This window comes from Myotis yumanensis, unplaced genomic scaffold (genome assembly GCF_028538775.1).
Source record: "Myotis yumanensis isolate MYYU_CA2020_CCGP unplaced genomic scaffold, mMyoYum1.0.hap1 SCAF_21, whole genome shotgun sequence".
Classification (NCBI taxonomy): Eukaryota; Metazoa; Chordata; class Mammalia; order Chiroptera; family Vespertilionidae; genus Myotis; species Myotis yumanensis.
This window is the reverse complement of record NW_027223772.1, coordinates 3,292,853-3,312,159: the sequence shown is the minus strand read 5'-3', so window position 1 is coordinate 3,312,159 and position 19,307 is coordinate 3,292,853.

Sequence of the window (19,307 nt, the reverse complement as noted above, 5' to 3'; positions counted from 1 at the left end):
CCACTAGCCTGGGTGACCTCTAAGATATATATATATATATATATATATATATAATCTTAGGACAATGACCATCACACTTGTATGCAAAGAGAAAAGACCCAGGAGAGAGGGGGACTTTGGTGATATAGGGGATGGCATGTGATCTTCTGGATCCATATCCTTGAGAGGGCAAGATCTAGTGCTCAGGTGGAGAGACTCACTTCAGACAGGTGCATGGCGCACTGAATGTTCACAGGTGGAAAACCACACTGGATGGGTCACATTTTGGTTGGTAGATGCAGTGATGGAAATCCACAGAGGTTCTCTTCTGGTAACTTCCATTTTTTTTTAAATGATGAAGAAGCAAGATCATTAGGACAGAAAGGAGGTGTTGGAGAGGTTTTAAAAGAAGTGAGGTGTGAAAAGTCATCTATGAGAGTGGAGGGTAAATATACTAGAGAAATGTAAAGTGACTTCCAGGGATATTAGGGCGTATCCGAGATTGGTGGTGGTGAATTTAAAGTGAGACCAGTCAGTGTGATTGTACGCACTTTGCTGCCCGAGTCCTGCCAAGTTTGGCCAGTCTTTCTGATGACTGCCGGAATCTCAGTTCTGCCTATCAGCCGTTAGGTCCTGTCTAATGTTGGGTCAGTTGTTGCCTTTGCACTATCTGAAATGGTTACTCCTTTTGTTTATTTTATCCAACTTTATTGGGATACAGTTGGCATATGACATTGTGTACATTTAAGCTATATAACATGTTGATTTGATATACTTATATATTGTAATGTGATTACCACCATAGCAATAGCCAATGTCTCCATAATATCACACAATTCCATTTTTTGGGGGTGCTGAGAACATTTGCGATCCCTTTTAACAACTTAATAACAAGTATATGGTAAAGTATTGTTAACGATATTCACAATGCTGTGTATTAGATCCTCCAAACATATTCTTCAACTGGAAGTTTGTACCCTTTGATCAAAATCTCCCCATTTCCTCCAACCCCCTGTCCCTGGCAACCAACATTTTCCTGCTTGTTTCTATGAGTTCAGCTTTTTAAAGGTGATATTGTACAGTATTTATCTTTATTTGTCTGACTTATTTCACTTAGCATAATGCCCACAAGATCCATCCATGTTTTAGCAAATGGAAGGGTTTCCTGCTTTCTAATGGCTGAATAACACTCCACTGTATATCTACACCACATCCTTTTATCTATTCATCTGTTGATGGGAGCTTCAGTTGTTTTCATTGCTTGGCCATTGTGAATGCTGTCACAAGAAACATGGAAATGCAAACATCTTTTCAATATCCTGTTTTCATTTTCTTTGGATATATGAAATGGGATTGCTGGATCATGTGGTGTTTGTATTTTTAAGTTTTTCAGGAATGGCCATACTGTGTTCCATAGTGGCTGCCCCAATTACACTCCTAGCAACAGTGCATAGGGATCTTTTCCTGCACATCGGCACTGACACTTGTTTTCTCTTGACTTTTTGATAATATCCATTCTCACAGGTGTGAGGTGATATCTCATATGGTTTTGATTTGCATTTCCCTGATGCATAGTGACATTGAGCTTTTTAAAATATATTTGTTGTCCATTTGTATGTCTCCTTTGGAAAAATATCTATTCAAATTTCTGACCATTTTTAACTAGTTTTTGTTGTTATTGAGTTGTATGAGTTATATATTTTGGTTATTAACCCTTTATCAAATATGTGGTTTGAAAATATTTTCTCCCATTCTATAGGTTGCTTTATAATTTTGTTGATTTTTCTTTTGCTGTGCCGAAACTTTGTTTGATATAGTCCCGTTTATTGATTTTTTATTTTTTTGCTTGTGCTTTTTGTGTTATATTAAAGAAAAAAACACATCGCCAAGACTGATGTCAAAGAGCTTTTTTCCTGCTTTTTTCTGGGAGTTTTATCTTTTCAAGTTTATGTTTAATTCTTTAATCCATTTTGAGTTAATTTCTGTGAGTGATAGAAGATAGGGGGGCCAATTACATTTTTCTGCATGTGGTTATACAGTTTTCCCAACACCATTTATTGAAGACACTATCCTTTTTACTTTTATTTTATTTTAAAACATATTTTTCTTGATTTCAGAGATGAAGGGAGGGTGAGAGAGAGAGAGAGAAACATCAATGATAAGAATCATTGAAAGGCTGCCTCCTGCACACCCCCTACCTGAGATGGAGCTTGCAACCGGGGCTTGTGGGCTGACTAGGATTCGAACTGTGACCTCCTGATTCATAGGTTCGACGCTCAACCACTGAGCCCACACTGGCCTGGCAGAGACTATCCTTTTTAAATTGTGTATTCTTGGCTCCCTTGTCAAACATGAATTGACTGATCACTCTGTTTGAATAATGCTTCATCTGCCTAGAGCTGGCTATTACAGCTGGCTATTACAGTTGGCGTGGAATCCTTCACCCCTCCTTGGCCATGGGGAGTTGGCCTGGCTTCTGGTTTACCTGAGTTCCTGAGGACTCATTGTACTTACCTCTAGACACAATCAGAACTGAAAGTGGTGAGCTTCTTTGCCACACAAATGAAAGGGTGATGAAGGAATGTTCAGTGAGAAAGGCACTTGTTGCAAGAGAAGCTGCTTAGGAGTTTCTCTTCCTGAGTGGAATAAGACTGTTATGGGACACACCATAGCTTCCCCCTTCTCTTATTTAGACATTCAAATGCCCTGATGCACATCAACAGTAAAGTCATGCATCCAAGATTAGAAAATGTTTTAGACAGATGAGGGCAACTAGATTTTGATCATCAATAAGTCATCATAAGTGGTAAGTGGTAAACGAGGTAATCTAAAGCAGTAAACTTTCAGACTAAGCTGAAACAAGTGGCCAACTGCAGGGAAACTCAGGCTCCACAAAGGCATTTTTTCTGAGATAGCAAAGACTGAATACAAATTTACCTTATTCATTTTAGCCTTGATTCAAAGGGATCTGGAAACTAAGAGCCAGCAGGTGATCAAGTGGGAGGATTCAGAGAGAATAAAATGGGCTTTGTGCTCTTCTTGTTGAATAGGTTCTGCACAATATCTTTAGAGGTTGGCATTGCAAAGTAGAAGGAAAGAGGCCCCGCCATCAGTTTGGCAGATTTATCAAGCTGAGCTCTGTCAATTGTATTATGCTGTTTTCAAGAAGACAGTAGAGCTTGTGAAATTTAACAGTGTCTGTCACCATTTGACATATTGGCTAAAACAAAAGCAGATTGAGGAAATGACTCACAATAATTGTTTCAATAGTCTTTCCCATCTGCACAGTGTGTTGAATGTGATGACATCTGATGGGAATTTGTAGAAAAGCAAGGCACCAAATTGTTTCTAAGAATCAAGCCCACTCTTCGCTTTTTTAGTAGCTATATGTAAGTATTTTTAAAAAATCTCCATTTTTATCTTCTTTATAGCTTAGGTAAGACTACAGACTATCTTGACTTTGGGAACAGGAAAAGAAAATCCTGGGAATTTGTAAAAACAACAACATTTGGTGAATAATAACTCAAAATCTCTTTCTTTACCTAAAGATATTTTGGCTTTGATAAACTCAAAAGCAAAGGGAAAAATTGTTCAATATTTTACAAAGAACCAAATTTAGAGTGATGTATGCAGAAAACATTTATATTCTATTATCACATGAACATAGCACATCTGGCTCCTGAATTTATGATGCCACTCGATAAAATTTATCGGTTTTTATGGGAAACCATGAATTTACCACAATTGCATTGAATGTATATCCTGTAATTTAAGTTCACCTTTGATAGATCTAGGTTTCTCACTGCCCTGAATTTCTTTGAGGACCCCGCTTAGAAATGAAACTTGTGATTGCTAACCTACTGACTTCGGTGGCCTCACGAGTGACGATGTTATGTTCTGGAGGTGTGGATGTCAAGAAAGGACAGGAAGTTTCCTTCTGGTAGATCCGCCAATGGGGTGAAACTTAGCTCCATGAAAGCTGATTCCTTTGGAAAGTATTTCTAGCATTTGTTTTCTTGTTGGACATCTACAAGTATGCCTACATTTCAGCTGCCAGGGAAACCAATATTTATAGAGAAGAACGGATTAGGGCTTGCTCTCCCCTACAGATAGATTTCCTGGTGCTGCTTAAGATACCAATGCCCTATTTTTGTACTTGTGCCGAGCTGTAATGCTTTGGAATGGATTGGGTATAAGGGATAAAAGTGTCCTCTTAAACAAAGAGCAAAATAAACCTAAGATGAGACTTTAAGACTTTGAAAGGCTGTGACAAGGAAGAGCTATACTTTTCTGCCACTCAATAGGGCAAAACCCCAACTGGTAGCCTAATCATAAGCAGGCTATGGCCCACAATAACCAAGGGCATTTCAATTGACAGTCTAAGGAAATAGCTGCTCATGGAGGAATTAAGCTCCCCATCTTTTCACTGGGAATTCTATGGGGTGTTGACACCTGGGAAAATGCATCCATAGTTTGAGGCAGCCTTTCACAGTCTGATCAAATGCATTCCATCTCAAGGAAGATTACCATAGAATTTTAGAAGTGTGTTAAATTTTCATTATTTTTCTATTTTAAAGTTGGGACTGTCGAAGAAGGTGGATGGATAAGTGGAGGGCGGAGTGTGGAGAGGATAACATCTAGCATCCCTTTTGAATGCCCTGCCTTATTGGCACACGTTTGTATTCCCTTATTGGCACACATTTGAACTGAGAACTCAAAGATCTAACGTAGTGTGATAGATGGCACTCATCAGAAAGAGTCTGCACTCTCCCTGCTTTGTTTGGAGAGATCTCTGGATATATGAGCCCAATCTAAGAGGGCCATTGGTCAGGGACACCCTTCCAAACCCAACAGTATCCCATCTTTGGAGACACCAGTGACTCAAGCGTCATCCCTCTGCCAAAAGGAAGAGCAAATTGCTCATTCTCTTCAGCTACAAAAGAGACCTTAGAGTTTTTGTGATCCCCATCAAACACTGTCACAAAGTAGAAACTGTGACTCTGAAAGTACATTAGTGAAGTGATTTTGCTCACTTAGATCGATGAGAGAAGAACTTTTTTTCTTGCTGTATCTATGAATTTTAGTTCATATTTCTTCATAGAAAGTGACTTTTTCTTCTTCGGAATTTATGTTAAGCTGAGCAAGCAGTTCTGGTGAAATTAAGCCCATGTATAAACAATAGATTTGGACAGCTCAATTTTGGTCCTGAACTCCATTAGAATTTCCCCCTTCTTCTACTTTATTACAATTTTTGATTCTTTGCTTCTTATCACCTACTTTTATATTGAATATCACATTGTGCAAGGGTATGCCAAATTGGTATTGTTATATACTGATTGCCTTGCATGGAAAAAGTGCTGAATTCAAGTTGGAAGTTTGAAATGTTTGTGCTTGACCAAACTTAGAGAAAAAAGAAAAAGAAGAGAGTACTTAACCCTCAGAAACCATGGTTGTGTTTTCTTGCTGTTTTCTATGGTTTCTCTAGGAGGGAGTGAGCAAGATCCTGAGTCTTAACCAGCATCTAGAATAGATTTATAATCTGCATGATATGTATAAATGAGATGAAAGTAGGAGAGGCAGTACTTTCTAGGGAATTTCCAAAGAGCGACAGGAAACATGAGTGGCTTAATTCCTGAAGTCTGTAGTCAGAAGAAATAATGAAATTTAATCAAGAACTTAATGAGGGCAAAAGAAGGCTTAAGAGGGGGGCACTTAATGAGAGTCCAGGAAGTGCACTGAAGTCTTTATCGGTGTAATCTTGTTGAATCTTCGCAGCAGCACTATGAAGTACTTGTTGGCACCTCCATTTTACAGATGAGAACATTGAGGTTATGAAAGGCTATTCAGTTTGACTATGCTATGGAACTGTGACTGAATCTAAAACTTTCAGGTTCTCAAATCATTTGTACAGTGCTACTTCATGATCTGTAAAGAAAGGAGCTTGTCTGGGTTCTGTGTACATTTCTTCACAAGGAACTGTGAAGGAAGATTGAACAAAAGACCGTATTACCAACAAGTGAATAAAAAACGGAAGGAGACAGGTTCCTCTGCAGGGTTGGAAAAGATCTTGAAGCAAGGGAAAAGTTGTAATTGGGCAAAGAGTAAAGAAACTTGGAGATGCTGTTAAAAAAAAATCAGGGCTCAAAGATGGTGTAAAAGTTTGAAGTAATATGCAACATGGTTATTTTCCTCAGGGACAAAAAATAACACCAGTCATGGGATTTTAAGACATCTGGCTCAGAGGACAACTAGATGCTTGTTTAGAAGATGTGAGCTGCTACTCAAAGATGCAAAAGTCAACCGGGCACAGAGGGGCCCAGGGACTCGGGGGAAGACGAGTAGCTTTGGAGAGGGTTTGCGTATATATGTCCTTTCTCAAGTGCTGTTAATTATATAACGCCTTCAATGCACAGATCTCAGTATTTATTCCATCTATATAATCCTTCTGTTTTAGAGTGTAAGTGAAACATGGGGGAAAAGTTGGATTTTTCTAAGTGCAAATCAGAACATAATTAGAGTTTATAACTTTCAGGCAAGAACCTTTGCAAACTCTTACTCAAAATAATGCTTTTTCCTTTGTCAACACGTTTACCCTTATTTTATTTTTAGAAGTCATAAACTTAGTTGTCTCAATGTGACATGGTTTCCTCTCATAATGCCTAATGACTTCAGCTATTTTAAAAGAGCGGCTGTGGGAGAGCAGACCTAGAAATGTGGAGGACTGCCCGTGGGAGCCAGGGAACATCTGTGGGCGTGTAGGCTCTGCTTATTCTGTGTTCCAGGGAAGAGCTGGCCCATGAGGAACAAAGCAGCACATTTAAAATAATGCCTTTAATATATTATGAACGGGAAACTTTTCCTTAGTGTATCTCTTATTGCTCCTTTTTTTCTTGCTCAATAAATACAAGGCAAAGAAAGCATGGCTTTTAAGTTTTAATTTCCAAGCAGCACTCTGTTGGAGGCAGTAATTAATGAAAATTGTAGTCTAAATAGTTTGAAGTTTGCATTAAGAGCCTTAGCCATGTTTTATAAAAGAATCTCACTACTTAAAGATATGCGAGTGGGTGAGCATATGTGTTTTGGAAAGGCACACATACTATTACTAGCTGTGTCTCTTTTTAAAAAAATATATTTTATTGATTTTTTACAGAGAGAAAGGGAAAGGGAAAGAGAGTTAGAAACATTGATGAGAGAGAAACATCGATCAGCCGCCTCCTGCACACCTCCTATTGGGGATGTGCCCGCAACTAAGGTACATGCCCTTGATCAGAATCAAGCCTGGGACCCTTCAGCCTGCCGGCCGATGCTCTATCCACTGAGCCAAACAGGTTAGGGCACTAGCTGTCTCTTAAAGTGGTCCTGAACCAACCTTATATGGTGATGTCAAAAGTATGGGGCCCTATAGTAAATAGATTGTTTCCCTAGTCCTGCAACACAACTTTAGATGTGATATTCACCTTCTAAAGTGCCTTAATTACCAGATCTATCTACAGTTAATAAAGGAAATAATCCAGATAGCATGTCTTACTAACACAGCTAAATATTGCCAAGGTATTTAAAAATAATCTTGAAAACACGATTAGGAGAACATGATAAACAATATTTTGAAACCAGGCTCATGTGACAATGTTATATAACAAAATTAGGTTTTCTTCCAATTTTTTCATTTAATAACTTAACATAGCAACACAGAATATTGAATTGGGCTAGTTGACCTAAGAAAATGAAATTCTTATCCTTTAGAAGTCAATACATTTTTTTAAAGAGTAGAGAGTATTCTGCCTAGAGAGGTTAAATGGGAACACAGAATAAATAAATAGTGACTTTTCAAACTTTTCCCAGACGAATTCAAATCTTGAAGTCTGAGACAACTTAGAGATCTCATGATGACTGCCCCATAAAATAAAATATGATGTTATTTGCTGAAAGCTATTAAAATGAATGAAAAGACTTATGATGCAAGAAAAATGAGAAGAGGTGGGTGGGAGAAGAGTGGATCATAAAATATACAACTATAATTACACTAGAGGCTCAGTGCATGATATTTGTGCATTGGGGGGGGGGGGGGGGGGGGCGGGGTGTCCCTCAGCCCAGCCTGCACCCTCTCCAATCTGGGACCCCTCTCACAATCCAGGACTGCTGGCTCCCAACCACTTGCCTGCCTGCCTGCCTGCCTGATTGCCCCTAACCGCTTCTGCCTGCCAGCTTGATCACCCCTAACCACACCCCTGCCGGCTTGATGACCCCCAACTGCCCTCCCCTTCCAGCCTGGTCATTCCCAACTACCCTTCCCTGCCAGCCCGGTCGCCCCCAACTGCCCTCCCCTGCTGCCCTGGTTGTCTCCAACTGCCCTCCCCTGCTGGCCTGGTCACCCCCAACGACCCTCCCTTGCCGACCTGGTCACCTCTAACTGCCCTCCCCTGCCAACCTGGTCACCTCCAACTGCCCTCCCCTGCCAGCCCAGTCACCCCTAACTGCCCTCCCCTGCAGGCCTGGTCCCTCCTAACTGCCCTCCCCTGCTGGCATGATCACCCACAACTGCCCTCCCTTGCAGGCCATCTTGTGGCCACATGGGGGTGTCCATCTTTGACCACATGGGGGCGGCTATCTTGTGTGTTGGAGTGATGGTCAATTTGCATACTGGCCATGACTAATTAGCATATCCAGGCTAATTAGCATATCCCTCTCTTATTATATAGGATAGCTGTACTTTCTAGTAGATATTGAAATAATTAATTAAAAAGTATACTGACCAGTTTAATGCAGCAACCAATTTAGATACCTGCTGGCAATAAGGGTGATATTGCAAGATGCATAAGGCAGTATTTCCTTGAAGGGAAATTGTAGTTTAGGCTATTTATGTGTGTATGGTGCATGTAGTAGAATGTGGGCAGAAGACATGAGTGAGTAGAGGTGGAGGGAGAGTAATATAGAGGTCACACTATTTCAGGAAGGAACATACCAGAATCGGAGCTGAGAGAAGAAACCAAGGACTGGGAGAGCAAGCTCTCTAGTTTATCTAGAGTTCTGGTGAGTGAAGTACCATCCTACTCAGAGGGCGTTAATGAGCTGAATGTCTACATGCTGGCTTGTCCTTGGCAGTGCCATCAGCATCCAAAACTGATTTTTATTAGAATCAATTAAGAATGATGATACACAACATACATACACATTATTGAGAGGCTGTGTAGAAGTGGTTAAATCAGGGGCGAGCAAACTTTTTGACTCGAGGGCCACAATGGGTTAAACTGGACCGGAGGGCCAGAACAAAAGCATGGATGGAGTGTTTGTGTGAACTAATATAAATTCAAAGTAAACATCATTACATAAAAGGGTACGGTCTTTTTTTTTTTTTTAGCTTTATTCATTTCAAATGGGCCGGATCCAGCCCGCGGGCCATAGTTTGCCCACGGCTGGGTTAAATGCACACAGATGAGAAAAATTGTCTTAAAACTCAGTATCAAGACAAAATTATGGTATTATAGGGTTATTGAACCCTGAACACTAAATCACAAGTTAGAAAACTGATGTTTTCATCTGAGAACCACCCCTTACTAGCAGAAGTACCTGGGCAAGTAACTTAGTTTCCAAACGCAGTTTCTCAACCTGTCATACAGCGTTCTCACAAAGGTCACATCAGGACCTTTATAGGAAAGGATTTGATGAATCTTCACTTGCTATGCAAATATAAGGTGTGAAGGAGAGAGGTAAGAGTACCTTTGAAAAGGGGGTGTTTAAGAGAGTACTTCCCATCACCATGTGTAAGTTATGTTGCAAAGAAGAGACGCACACAGTGGTACATAGGTCTGCTAAACACGAAACAACAAGATTTGGCCAATGAATGGTCTTACTACAAAAATAGATTCCTCCACAAAAACACTTGTTGGCAAGGCAACTCCCTTCCCTCTCCATCTCCTATGGACAAAAATGGCAAACATTAGTCAAAGACTTTGGGGGATTCATTACAAATGTTGTTAATGAGGCCTATTTATTTATTTTTAAATATATTTTTATTGATTTCAGAGAGGAAGGGAGAGGGGGAGAGAGAAACACCAGTGATGAGAGAGAATCATTGATCAGCTGCCTCTTGCACACCCCACACTGGGGATTGAGCCAGCAACCCGGGCATGTGCTCTGACCTGGAATCAATCCATGACATCCTGGTTGGATCAGCTACAGTTTTCTGCATGTGATGCATTATCTAATATATATAATTTCCCTTTCAGATAATTGCTGAGGCTATGCCAGATCGCAAAAGCAAAGTTAATTTAGCTCAATGGGAAGAGAATTTATTTCCAGTCTATTACCATAGAATCCCTAATTAATCCAAAGAATAAAATACTAAGCAATCAGTCAGATCATTTGTCTTTTGGCAAAAGCTAATTCAGTGAGCATAAAGGAAAGAGAAATGATTATATCCAAATACCTAGTGGATTTCTGTGCCCATTCATTGCCTAGGCATGGAAGAATATAGGTTTTATGGAGAGAAGCTCTGAGCCTGAAAGAAAACTGGGAAATCCAAGCTCTCAGGCATCTTGTGGTAAGAGATAAAGACACTGATCATCTCAAGTTTCAAGCAAGAAAAAACATCCCACTAAGTGCTGAAGAAATAAGTACTCCATGGCATTCATGCCGTCCCTGCAGTGTTGTTCCTCTGAGACGTGGCCTATTTTGTGACACATTTCTCTTTATTTTGAGAAATTTTTCCTGATTACCAAATATTTCAAAGATAACTGGAAAATGCAGAAAAGTACAAAGAAGAAAATGAAAAGGATCTATAATTCCTCCATCTAGAGATAATAATTATAACCTCACAGGTTACTTTTTGTTGATTATTTATGTGTTTGTGTTTGATTATGTATAATGCATACATGTTTGTATATGTGTGTGTGTATGGACATTACAAAATTGAGGACAAACATTATAGGTTGTTCTGTTATTTTTTATGTATTAATATGTATTTCAAGTATTTCCCCATGCCATTAAAATGCCTTTACATTTTTGTTTTATTATTTTTGTATACCCATGATTATATTTATTTTTGCTGATTTTTAAAATCTGTATTGTTTAAAGTATTTCAGATGTCCATCTTTTTCCCCTTTTGCCCCCACCCCCTACCTTTACATTTTAGATATCTGTATATAATATTCCATCTTGTGGATATGTGGCAATTATTTAATGCTCTCCTGTTGATTTGCATTCAGAATGTCCTTGCATTTTTGCATTTTTTTTTTTGCAATATAAAGGGCTGCCTCAATAGGTATTTTTGTAGCCATGTATTGATGTGTACTTCCGATTGCTTCCTTGGTGGATCAAAGCAAATACATGCTTAATTTTTTAAAAATCTCTATTAATTAAGGACTACTTAAGGAATCACTTTCTTAATCTGTAGTGAGCATGCTCAGTGTTGGGGAGGGGGGCAGAGCCGGGGGTTTCAGAGAAGGCAGTTCCTAGGTGGCAGTTACTGGCTCAGAATGTGGAAGCACACCCTCCAGTGGTAACGGACCAAGCTGCCTTGCTTTGCCTGTGCAGCTTCGGGGGACAGTTAGATATTTTTAATCTTGGAGAAATGGTCAAGGGAAAATTGGACTATCCTATGCAAAAGTTACTGTCTAGGAAACCTAGTTGACTGTTCAACTCACCACTGAACTTCCTAGGGATAAATCCGGAGGGACGAGAGTAGATGAAGGAAGAGGACTCAGTGGGGTTGTGAAAGAAGACGCTGCTAGACTTTGAGATTGGCATCAGTCATCTATGTGAGACACACACCTGTAGTCTGTGCAGGGTGATGTCTCCCACCACCCAAACCAACTCTTTTCCCCAGTTACCCCCTTTCTATCAGTGCGCCTGTCTCCTTGCCTAGATACTTGATTCAAGATTCTTCATCATTCCTCATATCCTCTTAAATCTGAAATGAATCAAGGCCTATAAGTTTACTGCACTTGGAATCTCTCAAATCTCTACCTCTGTTCCTACTACTGTGCTCTTTTCCAGCCTTTAGCACATGTCTGCAATTCTGGATTTGCTCCAGACTCCAGTTTCTCCCCCAATGTTTCCGGCTTACTAGTCTCTAAGTGCCAGGTAGCCTGAAGCTATGGCAAATAACTTACCTACAGTCTGAGCTTTCTCAAAGCAGAGTTGTATCTTCCTCACCTTCCTAGCTCCAGCAGTTTAGAAAAGCAGCTGTCACCTAAACCAATTTACCAGGTCCTTGAAATTTTTGAGTGTGAAACTGGGTGGAAAAGTGATGTGCCTAAGGCGACATAGCTAGTAAGTGTGGAGCAAGATGCAGTCCCAACAGGTCTGTTTTCTCCCAAACCACATGAACTCAGCTGCATTGTGCCACCTCGATTATCCCGGGATGTGAGACCTTCTTACTGAAGCTGTCTTGTGTGCTTGTACCACTTTTCTGCATTGAATGCTATGTCACAGGATACCAGCTCTACCATGAGAGAGAGAGTTGAGCAAGTTTGAAGGTGCAGGGCAGGGCTGGGGGCAGATTTATCAGGACCAAAAGAATTTGGGGGGGGGGGGGAAGGTAGATCTTAAGCTGGGCTTTGTTGGAAAAAGAATTTGATCAGCAGGAGACCAGGGCAGAGGGCATACCATATCATAGCAGCAACTAGCAAAGGCCCTGAGACAGAAGTGAATCAATAGTTCTGTGAAGGATGAAGAAATTGATCTGTGGAAAGATTTCACAGTCTTTCTCATGGGAAACAACCTTCCCTTAAAGTCACGGTGCCATTAGTGCCCTGGACGTAAACCCCATGATTCTGCAGAGGGTGGTGCTAAGCACTGCGAAGGGGCAGTCTTCCTTCTGAGTGGAGGGCAGAGAGGAGAACGCTCCTGGGGGTGCGGCATTCCTTCCCTTCAGATCTGCAATTGAACCTGGATCATGAGCGCATTCTTGTAGCAAGTCTTGGAGCACAGGATCCAGATCTGTGTCTTAGCACGGCTTTCCTTTTTAATGATAACTTTAACCTTCAGAAAACGTTCACCCCTAAGTTTAGGAAGCCAGAAACGTAAAATAGACTGGGAGGGGTTTGTATGTATTTACAAAGCGAACAGTTTTTACTGGCTAATAAATTCCTTTGTGGCCAAAAGCACGCTATTGAAAGGGTGATGGCAAACAATAAAACGAGACACTTAGAACCATTGCCCGAAAATGCTTATCAACCACAAATCACTGTCATAAAAACAAACAGGATCATTTTGAAAAGTATTAGAGAAGAAAAAGAACCCTGCAAAGGACAGAAAATTACATTTTAGTAAATATTCATTAAAATTTTTTTGGTTTGCTCAGCCAGCATGGCTTAGTGGGTGAGCATCGACCTATGATCCAAGAGGTCAGGGTTCAATTCCCAGTCAGGGCATATGTCTGGGTTGGGGGCTTGATCCCCAGTGTGGGGCCTGCAAGAGGTAGCCGATCAATGATTCTCTCTCATCATTGATGTTTCTATCTCTCTCTCCCTCTCCCTTCCTCTCTGAAGTCAATAAAAATATATTTAAAAAATTTTGGGGTGTTCACTATTGCCTTTTTAAACTTATGGGTAAAGAACCAAGGAAAGACTAGCAAATGTATTAACTTTTTATACTACACATATCTGTGCACACAAAGAAAAGTAGTTATCATTGATTGGGACATTGTTTTGAATTTCTGCTTTTGTGAACAACTGTCGGGACGAGGAAAATGAATGTTCCTCTTCCTCCCCCCTTGCCCGATCCCCAGTCGAACCCCAGATGCTCCCTTTGTAGCATCACTGCTCTGGGATTCCAGCTAGTTGCCATCAAATTTACTCTCGGTGTTCAACTCTGTTTTTCTCTGAGTTTTCAAGAGCCAAGTTGGGAGCATACTCTATGGGAAGTGTGTTTTTCAGCCCTAAGCCTGCAGGAGGCCCCGTTGATTAGCTCCCACAGCACACAAGCCATTAACATGCCCAGAGAGCATAGTTTCCCAGCTCAGACACAGCAGCGAAGGCGGGTTTTTGCTGAGATGAGCTTTTTCCTGGGGGCCTTACTGCAGTTGTCTTAGAATTTTTAGCGCTAAAGAGGTTCCACATGGAGAGAGAGGCCAACTGCCCTTGCCTTTCTAACGAAGCTGGTCTTGCTTTTTGCTTTGAACTCTCCTGGCCTCTCAGCCATCCTCTTTGAAGCCGTCCTTCTCAGGATGGTGATCTCGTGGCTCACTCTGCCTTCTTGCCCTAGTCCTGGTCAGTCTTTTGAGCCTACTTATCTTCATGGAGCAACTAGTTACTTTATAACCAACTGACCTCTTCCACCTGGGAGACCAGTTAGGTTGTGCCTCATTCTGGCAAGACCTGGGATTGCCCCCCAACCAATAATGATGGAGACTAGGTGATGGCTGCCTTTGTTTTGGGATTAGTTGTCACCCCCTTATTTCTCAAAGGTGCTGTTCAAAAAAAGGAGCTGAGATTAGGGTCTGGCATAGAGACTCCTTTCCTCCTTCCTAAATTACCACCAGCCCTAAAATGTCCCACCTCTCAAGCAGTGGGTACAGTAAGGAGGGCTAATGTTAGAGACACAACAGGAACCAAGGCGTCCCCACCCCCTCTCCTGTCAATACCTTGAGACTCAGATTTGTGTCTTGTTCAGGATTGAATATCCAGCACCAGCACAGTTAGTACATAGCAAGCCCTCAATAAATATTTGTTGCATATAAAAATTATAGGTGGATGGAGGTGAACGGGAGGGATTATCTTAGGTATTGGGATACTGTGGGCATCTCTTGGTGGCCAGTGCTGTTAATGATGCAGTTACTATTTTAGTACCCCTGTCATTGCCCTTCAGGCTTAGGTATTAAGCCTGGAGTTCAAAGTTAACAGCTCAGCCTCAAGTCGACTACTGTCCATTAACCCAGGCCTCATGTCCACATTCCAGTAATCGTCTTGTTTCCTTATTCCTGTGTAACAGTCAGGTTCCCCATTTCTGAATGATCTGCCAGGATCTTCTCACAGTCTAGGGGTATGGGAGTCTCAACTCTGGGCCTCGGGCCGCATAGCTGAGTGCTCACCCGTGCTGCCAGGTGCTCGCTCTGGCTGCCAGTCTCTCCTGATGCAGTGCTCTGCCCCTTCCTGGCTTCTTTTCCTGAACCTGACCATTGGGTCTTTGCTAGGGTTATGTCTCTGCCTATTGCCTGCCGCTGGGGGATTCCTAAATTGGGTTTTCCTCCCAGAGCTGGTCTGCCCCCCACATCCTAGCTTTCCTAACAGACCTACCTTGCTACTTACTGATTCTTATTTCTGAGTAAGAGCAAGTTTCCCATTTGCCTCTCTTTTGCAAGTTAGTTTTACTCTCGGTTCTGGATCTGTAAGACATATAGCAAAGACTGATCCTGAATTTGGACAGGAGTTCCAATTCTTGTGTGTGGGGCTCTGTGCTGCCTCTTTGTGAAGGTCACGTGTTCCTGGGGATGAGCTCCTATTGCATGCTGAGTGTGTGTGTGGTGTGAGAAGGAGAAGCATCACCCTTTAGTCCCCCCTTCCCCCCGAAAAGTCCAGAACTAAATAAAACAAAGAGAAAGAAACAGGGTGGGTAGGGGTAAGAGCCTTTTTATTCTCTAGCTATGTGATAAACCAATCATAGATCCTGTTGTTTAGATGGTTCACTTTTCCCACGTGATATTCTTCTGGCCTTCATTCTTGGTCTCCTAGTGAGCTCAAAGTCAGAATAAAAGTGATGGCCATCATGAATGTATAAAATTTCAGTAGACAAACAGGAATTTAGAAAGATAATGTAGTATGGGTGGATGGAGGTGAACGGGAGGGGTTATCCTAGGTATTGGTATACCCTGGGCATACCAATAATGTCGACAGATAACAGATGAAGAGACCTGCAGAGTGATTCCTTTTGGGTATTACATGCTATGTGCCTACAAAAAAAAAAAAAAAGCACAGGATTTAAAAAATGTGCTATCCTATAAAAGGGAGGAATTTTTTTATATTACAGTCCTGCACTTTATTCGCAGGTGGAGAGAAAGGAATCGATTGTTTAACACAACATTTGGACACTCTCCCTAACCTTACATTTGTGTTGAATAATAGTTATATGAATATTACCTTGAAGCTGACCTTTTGGAATTGCTTTTCCTTAGTGAATATTTTTTCTAATTTTCTCCATGAGCATTTTAAAGGGAATTGCAGAAGGGAGGAAATTTAATTGTTCTATTTGTATGTTCTCCACTCACTGTGACATGTAGGGCAAAGGGGTGGGTTTTGTATAAGTCTAAAAGGTAATTTATAGCTACTGCTGATATTGACAACATGTGTTTGCAGCATGCGCACGTTTATGCGAAAGTGCCCAGGGGAGGGATCGCTGCTTCGATCTGGGAGGACTGGTATGAATGTGTCTCTCTCCTTCTTTAGGCTCCTTTGCTACATTCCAAATCTTGAGTTGGGATTTCCTACCCCCTTTTTTCATTGAAAGAATAACTGATGAGAGTGTCTGATACGGCACATTACCAGTTTGTGTTTTTATCCCGGCATTTGCATCCTGGTACAGATGCAAATGCGGAGTGCGTTCTTGTTCTCAAGGAGGGCACCTCGGTGTGGAGGGAAGGGCTGTGCCCGAGGCCCTCTGAACGCAGGTCTTCTGCCTTCTGCTTTCAGGGTAATCACTGAGCTGCTAGGCCACTGCCGCTGTGTTGGAGGTAATGGTCATCGTGGGGCAGAGGGAGGTGACGCGGTGCCGCTGCTGACTGACCTTCCAGGGGACCCGTGGGAATCGAGCACCATGTAAAATCGAGATACATGTCTGGTTATTTCTGTGAGGCGTGAGTGTGAGGGCACTTAAATCATTTATTTTAAAAAATGCACACCAAACAGTGAGTTGAGGTCAGATGAAAAATGGCCACGTTTGTTGCCTGGGGGTGGGCAGTCCAATGACAGAGCTTAGAGCTTCCCGGTTGTGGAGTTCAAGACAGACTTTTGCCCGATGGGATATGGGCAAATAAAGTAGTAGCAAAGCAGTTGGCACTATGGCAAAGGTAGCGTGTGGATCTGTTTGCAGACATGTGAAGGTTGGAGGGGGGCATAGTGGCATTGTTTTAAAGACTTTCCCTGTAAAAATAACCTCACAGCAGCTGGACAGCGATGGCCTTTGGTTAACATTGAGGGTTAGAAACTTCAATGGATGTTTCCCTGTGAATTACACTGGAGTAGTTCTATTTTGGTTGTTTGCAGGAGTCCAATAATGCAATAGTTAGATGTGGACTAACCTCCCAACTAGCTCCTCCCAGCACCGTTTTGGAAATCAATGGTCTAAGAAATGGGTGCTGTACAGTAAAGCATGTCCTAACTCTCCTCACCCCTCGCATCCACTGAATAACTTATTCAATAGAAAGTTACAGACACGGGATTGTGTTGATAAGAGCAGCTCCTAAGAATGTGTTGACAAAAGCCAGCCTTGGTTCTGGCATGCTTTTTTCCATGACCAGGTGGGATGAACCTAGTGACTTTATTCACTAGCTCGGGTCTCACAGGTCCGTTTTGGGGTGATGTGATTCTGAGAGAGCCACTGTGATTTAGCCATGTTGAAAAGGGCATGTGCTACTGCAGGCGATGGGCATTTCTGCTCTGGGTTCCTCCCATCCGGATGCATCCAGGGGCTGGTCATCTTTTCCATATCTCACACTGAACTACAACAGTGGGTTCAGTACCTGCCAGAGCATTTGAACAGACTCAGAGCATAACTTAAGCGGGACGAGAAAAGACTGGACCATCCATTCTCATCTTAAGCCCCGCTCTTTGCGGAGGGTAGGCCTCCTTGACCTCAGGAAAGGGCAGGAGTCTGGCTCTTTAAACTGAGTGCTGAATTTGGTGTTATCTATGTAGTGCTTGAGGAAATCGGAGGATTGGCGATTGAATATGAACTTGGGATAGTCCAAGTTGCTCTGGGGAGAGGAAAAGGCCTCAAGGGAACTTAATGCAGCAAAGAGTTTGGCTAGCCCTGGTCGGTGTGTTCAGTGGTCAGAGCATTTGCCCATGGACCAAAGGTCATGGTTTTGATTCATGGTCAAGGGCACATACCTGGGTTGCAGGTTTAGTCCCTGGCCATGGTCAGGTCTCATGCAGAGGTCAACTAATCGATGTGACACAATGATGTTTTTCTCTCTCTTTCTTTCCCTCCCTCCCTCCCTCCCACTCTCTCTAAAAATCAATGGAAAAAATATCCTCAGGAGAGGATTAAAAAATAAAAAAGAATTTGGGTAGCAAGGAAAAGAAAGGGAGGAAATTTATTTTGCTTCAGCAGCAAGGTAAGACATACAGGTGAAAATTCAGGGGGGAGGTCCAGAGAGAACAAGGGGCAGTGAGAAATGGGATTGAAGACAAAGAAGATTAGACCTGATGTCTTGTGTATTAGAAGCCCTAGAGGTGTCTGAATGGGGGTCCTCTTGTGCTGAACATGGTATTTTTGTAAATAAAATATTAACTTCTTGCAAACATCCTTTGATTAGATATATCTTTTTAGGGTAATATTTTTTTTTTTTTTTTGCCATTTGGTGATATTTGTTTCAGTGTGCATGTTAAAAATATAAGCAAGAAAAAAATCATATTTGTGACATTTTGATGGTTGTCCAAGGGAAATTGAGAAAGATATCATGCCAGCCCCCGGATTTTCCTCTTCTCAGTTTCCCTTCTCTGTGCTTTCTTCCTTTTCAGGCGGGTCATAGTTTTATGTCCCCACTCTTCTCTTTCCCATCACACCCTGCTCTCTGGAAAAGGGACTCGTATCTGCCACTCAAATGTTGTTTTAACCAGGGGCCACTCACCCAGAAGTTTGATCCCTCAGAGAAGAATAACAATCCTGGTTATGTCTTGAGGAATGTCACTCATTGGGAATCAGGGAAGACCGAGATGTTGATGGGTCAGGGCCCTTTTCCAGAGACTAAGACTCATCCAAGTGAGTGGCCTCTTCACCTATACTTTCTGCTCCCACTCTTTCCACTGTCCATGTGCTATTACAATGTACTTCTTCTTCTTGTTTCTTCCAAGTTTGAGACCTCGGATTTCTGGGTGAAATCCATTTCCTACCAAAGCTGCAAGAATCAGAAACTTCTTTGGAGCCCTTTCCCTAAAAACTGCTTCTGTCCGTGGGTGAGGCTCAGGCATGACCTGGCTGGGCCCTTTTCGGCACAACAGTCCTGTGATGAGCAACTTCCAATAGCCTGTCCACTGGACACCCAATTATGAACAGACTTAGGAAAACATTTAAAGAACTGCACTGGGAGCCGAAGAATAAGACATGGCCCATGCCCATGAGAGTTAGCCATGCAGATTTTGGAGATAGAAGCCAGCAACCTAATGCAGGAA